We start from the raw sequence: 6,000 nt of genomic DNA, 5'->3' as shown, positions 1-6,000 counted from the left end.
AGAACAGGTAGAAGGACCGAAGTACACTGCTGAGGGGAGCAGCGGGCATGGCAGGAGAGGTCTGCGCGCCATGTGGGACCCTTGCCCAGTGGCCAGGGATTGAACTGGTACTGCACAGGCTGCGGGCAGCCTCGCAGCCCAGTGCTCAACCGTTGCGCCACCAGGGGAGGCCCAGTGTATTGATATTTAGAGATGGATCCTTTGGGAAGTAATTAGGCAATACTCTGGTGTACTGACCATGAAATTTAGAGCCCTTATAAGGAGAGACACAGAAAACTAGCCTGCATGCTCCATTGTTGTTTGTTATTTGAGGATACAGCAAGAAAATAGCCATCTGTCAACCAGCAAGAGAGGTCTCACCAGAACCTAACCATGCTGGCATCCTAATCTTGGACTTACAGTTTTGAAAACTGAGAGTAATAAATATTTGTTGTTACAGTAGCCTGAGCTGATCAGACATAAAATGCTATCAAAGAGTGGGATGCTGCTGTAACAAATACTTTAACATGTGGAAGTGACTTTGGAATTGGGTAATCGATAGAGTCTGGGAAGGTTTTGAGGTGCCTACTAGAAAAAGTTAATATTGCTATGAAGGGGGCCTCCCCGGTGGTGCAGCGGTTGAGCGCTGGGTTGCGAAGCTGCCCAAAGCCTCCAAAGCGCCGGTTCGATCCCCGGCTGCTCCCTGGCCACCGGAGGAGGGTCCTACATGGCGCGCAGACCTTCCTGCCGCCCACTGCTCCCCTCAGCAGTGTACCTTGGTCCTTCTGCCTGCTCTGCTCCCCGCTCTGGCTCTGGTGAATTCTCTCACCCTCCCGTGCTTCTGACTATACCCAGTGCTTGTATAAATAAATAAATAAATAAATAAATAAATAAATCTTAAAAAAAAATATTGCTATGAAGGGGTTTTAATTGGTGATTCTAGTAAACATCCAAAAGAAAAGAGGAGAGCTGGAGGGGACACCTCTGTCTTTTCAGAGAATACATGAATAATCTTGTACAGAATGTTAATGGAAAAGTGGATAACACAGTCCATTCTGTTGAGGTATCAGATTGAAATAAGGAAAATGTTAAATGAATTGAGAAGAGAATTATTAAGCAAAAAGGAACCAAAACTTAAAAATTTGGAAAATTGTCAGGCTATTCATATTACCAAAAAATGAGAAAGCATGCTTTGAAGAGAACACTAAGGATATGATTGACCAATTATTTAGGAAGGAGATTAGTGTGAGTGTGAATCAAGCACCTAATTGGCCATTTCAACAGTTAAGGAGAATGTCCTGGACTATGTCACACTATATTTGAATAATATACTATATGCTCAATTGAAGGAGAACATGTACTTCAAATCCTATGTTAGAGAGCTCTCTCCCTCCCAGGTAGGCCATTAAAAATAAAACAGCCAAGTAAGACATCACGCTGCCTTTTGTGTTAGCATGTGATTTGCAAGACAACTGTGGCCTTTAGAATTGATGTGTCACAAACTAGATAAGATACAATTATGGCCTGGGTTGCAATTCTTCATGTTTTTAATAAACTGTATTTCATTTAAATTTTCATGCTAAAAATATAAAGAAAATTTAGAAATAAAAAGTTAATGACTGCCCAATTGTTTAGTGGTGCCAAAAAAGCATAGGAATTACTAAATGAGTTAAACTAATATAAATTTCTTATAGTAGGGAATTGAATCACCAAAAGTTGAATTTGAAAACTTTAGGAATTTCATAATGAAGTAAATAGTACTACTAATGTATCTCTCTGCTATAAATAACATAAAATCTTTCTCTTAGGTTTTTTAGTAAGACAAAAAGGGGTACATAAATATATGTATTATTACAAAGTATTCTCTGTAATAGATATGGGGTAAATATTAGTGAAATTACTATAAAGAAATTGAAAGTAGGTGGGAAAATAACAGTATTTGATTTTCTCTGACCCATTTTCATTTAAGAAACCCTTTCGTTTGTATTCAAATAACTCTAAGTCAGTTTCTAAGGACTTTCAGAGTGAGGAAGTAGGAAGGAGTCCTGAAAAAAATCTACTGAGAAATCATTAGATCAGTTCTATTATTTACTTCACATGTTTGTGTTTGACTATATTTTTTTCAAATAGAGATTAGATCTCCTTTATATTTTGCTGGTATGTATCAAGTGAATTAGAAATTGAAATAGATTACAAGCCTCCTTCTCCAGTGATTCTGTAATAGTGTAGAATAGAATTATAATAACTGGGTAGCCTTTTCAAAGTCATGAGAAAGTAGGACAATAACTTGCATTGTATATTCTGTAAGTATCTTTTCTAGCTAAGCTGCCTATTAAGTGCCAAGGAAAGTCCCTAAAGTTTAAATTTATGTGCAAGTTTACCTCATAAAATTGGGGTGATGCACAAACATATCAGTCATAGTGCTAACTCAACCAATCTTATGAATTAATTGTGATCCCATTGGAAGATTTACAACTCAACATGTCATTAAAATCCCATTTGACTTCCTGCAGAATAAATACAGAATATAACTTACAACCTAACAACTAATGGGACCTTAAAATGTGTCACTCTCAATGTGAAATATACAACATCAGACTCAGTCTCTTTGCAGTAGAATTTTTCAGTGGACCTGGATATTTGCACATTTTCTATTAGCCTTGGTTTATATAGAAAATCATTATCCTGAACTAATGCATTAAAATACATTATTAAGCTTTTCTGAATAACTGCATATATTCTAACTTGTTTTTATGCTCTCTGGTTTTATTGCAGAAATATAATTTGCATTTTCCATTTTACCACCAATAGGAGTTTCTCATGTGAAATGTGAATAATGGATACAGTAAGACTATTTATGATAATTATATGTAACTAGATTTCAGGTAGATTCCATATAATTACAAAATTTAAGAGGAAGTTTGCATTGAGATTATTACATTACCTTTCTGCAAGTTACAGTTTTAGATATTATAAAATATTATGTGTAATAAAAAAGTAATGATTTTGTATATGCATTCTATACCAGGCTGTGATAAATGCTCTACAAATATGAACTCATGCAGTTTATTCAGTCAGCCTCCAGGATCAGGATTACTGTCCCCAATTGAGAAAAAAAAGAAAATTGTGATTTGGAAAGGTTCAATAACTGATCTAACAATTAGTTATTTATAACCTCCACATGATAATCATCATTTACTTTAAAATGGTGTATGATAATGCACATTTACAAGGAGGAAAGTAATCTTATCTAATTTTCTAGTGTGGTTTATTTACATCCTGGCAACAGAGATTACTGTACTATAACTGGTAATTTAGGGTTTTGTTTGTTTATATTTTTAATTGAGGTAACATTGATTTTCAACACTATAAAATTTAGGGAAATAGTTTTATACCTACACAGATGTATATCACCACACCACACCCATCACCAAAGTACCCATACTGCTGATTTACCATATACTGCTGATTTTATCAGAAATATGCATCTACCCTGACACAACACTGAATGGCAGAAGGTGGGGAAATTGATTCACCTAAATGTTAATGGTTAATGGAGATATCTGGGATATTCTGTACAATGAAAATTAAAAATTTTTGCTCTAATTAAGACAATGTCAGTAAAGGAATGATGAGAGATAGATGGGGAAAAATAGCTGCAAAAGACACATCTGATAAAGATTGTATGTATAAAAATTCATGAAAACATTTCCCCATGAAAACTTGAGGATGCAAAACTTGACAGGAAACCCATTTTATCCTAAAGGGAATACAATGCAAATTGCTGAGTGTATGAAAATAATGATGATGTAATTTTTTGAAAATCATAATGGCTAATTTGATGAATAGCTAATATGTGCTACGTATTGCTTAAAATACTTTACATGAATTATCTCATTTAAACTCAAAGAATCTTCCTTTACTTTAATATGAGGAAACCAAGATTTAGAAAGTTTAGAAAGTCAGGGACCTTGATCAAGGTTATTAGCTAGTAAATAATAGAGACTAAATTTAGCTCAAGACAGTCTGTCCGTGCTTTTATGGTCCAAGCGAGATATAGTTATAATTAAGTGGTGCTTATGAAGTAATGATTGATGAGTCAGGGCCTTCCTGGTGGTGCAGCAGGTTGAACGCAGTGCTGTGAGGCTGTCTGCAGCCCCTGCAGCACAGGTTCGATTCCCGGCCAGCCAGGGAGAAACCACATGGCACTGCAGACCCCTCCTGTCTTGCCCGCTGCTCCTCTCAGCAGTGTGTTTCGTCAGTCTGCCTGTTCTGTTCACCGCTCTGTCTATGGTGAATCCTCTCACCCTCCCACACATCTGGCCTGTACCCTGGTTCTTATATAAATAAAAAAATAAATCTTTAAACTAAATAAATAAAAAAATAAAATAAAATTGCTTTTGAGATGGTACATAGAACCAGCTGTGTTTAAAGGACCAAAAATTAATTCATCAGGTAAAGTGTGTCTCAGAAGAACTATGATTACTATGGAGATATTATAACCTGGAAAGTAGGTTGTGATTAGATTGGCAAATAGTATAATAATATAATAATTTTTAACATAATCTAAATGTCCATTAAAAATCTCTTTAATAATAATATTTTCTTCTCCTTCATTAGGTACAATAGAATACTCCTATTTAAGGAATCTTTTGCTGTACCCAATTTTAATGACAGATTTGACCCTTATTTACTCTGAGTTGTTAAGCACAACTGATCTGGGCTTGTGCCTTACTGTAGCTGAGTTATCCTATGTATCAGATATCTACCTTACCACCTTACTGACCCCTCCATGACAAGGTTGCCTTAGTTAAAGCCTAAAATTCCTAAATTATTGGGGATAAAAATTGTTCATCATTTGATCCTGACCAGTTAGGTGGATTTGAATTTGGCCTTCTTCACAATGGACCATTTCTGACACTATTCTTTACTGCTGGTTGAGATGTGATTAACTTTGATTCAATAGAACTGATTTAAATGAGCCATTTTTGCTTCAATGATTTTCAATCAATTGATGTTCCCACTCCTACTTATTAGCTATAATGAGTCAGAAATGGCTAATTTCCTTTCAAAGAGCAAAATAATTTTCCCCACATTTGATTTTGTGGGAGAAGTGATTATTTTTCTCTACTTCCACTCATAGTTCTGATGGAAATTTCTGTCAATTGAGAAATATGGTGAGGGAACTAATGCATTAAACACAATTGCAACAGATACTACTGTGCTGTATATGGAAATTTATATTGCATTTGTGAAATGACTTGCTGTTCCAAAGTCATTTCATTTTCTCCATTTTTTGAAAGGGTTGTGCTGTCATATACCCTGTATTTTGTTTTATGTTCATGTGCATGTACCGCTCCACCCTCCACACACCCATACCCCATGCCCCACACTTAATGAGCATCTAAGTTGGTCTCACTGGAAGCATCATTACCACATACTAAAAGGCACAAGAGAAAGCTAATTCTGCAAAAAGCCAAAGAATTGACATATTATAGCTGAACAGAACTTTTTAAAAGTCCCAGGATTCCAGCTTAAATTGAAACAGTAAGGAAGTATTATAGAAAATAAAACTTTCTAATTTTTTTTCATATTTTCACCATTGTGAATAAGGGGACTGAATAATATTGACTCTATAATTGAAACAGTAAGGATTACTGAAAATAAATTTTTCTGAGGTTTTTTTTTTCAAGTTTCACCACAGTGAAGAAGGGAACTGAATATTGACGCTAGAAATATTTTCTGAAGATTTTGTTTCCATTGAAGAGCAGCTTGTGGTATTATTATCATTAAAAATGTTATGCAAAAAAATTGCATGACAGAGGGTCAGGTTAACACAACATATTTTGAAAAATGTGCAGACAAAACAAGTCCTAAGCTTTATAGAATATTATGACAGGAAAGAGATGCTGTACATAAACATGAATTACCTACCAAACCACCCAATTTCTCATCTCTCAATCTCTCTTCACTAGTGTCTTATTCATTCAGTAAAAAGTAGATTCTAGAGAGGAAAAGGCA

Source organism: Talpa occidentalis, unplaced genomic scaffold, assembly GCF_014898055.3.
Source record: "Talpa occidentalis isolate TD23 unplaced genomic scaffold, MPIMG_talOcc4v2.1 talOcc4.6, whole genome shotgun sequence".
Taxonomy (NCBI): domain Eukaryota; kingdom Metazoa; phylum Chordata; class Mammalia; order Eulipotyphla; family Talpidae; genus Talpa; species Talpa occidentalis.
Note: the sequence above shows the minus strand (reverse complement) of the source record.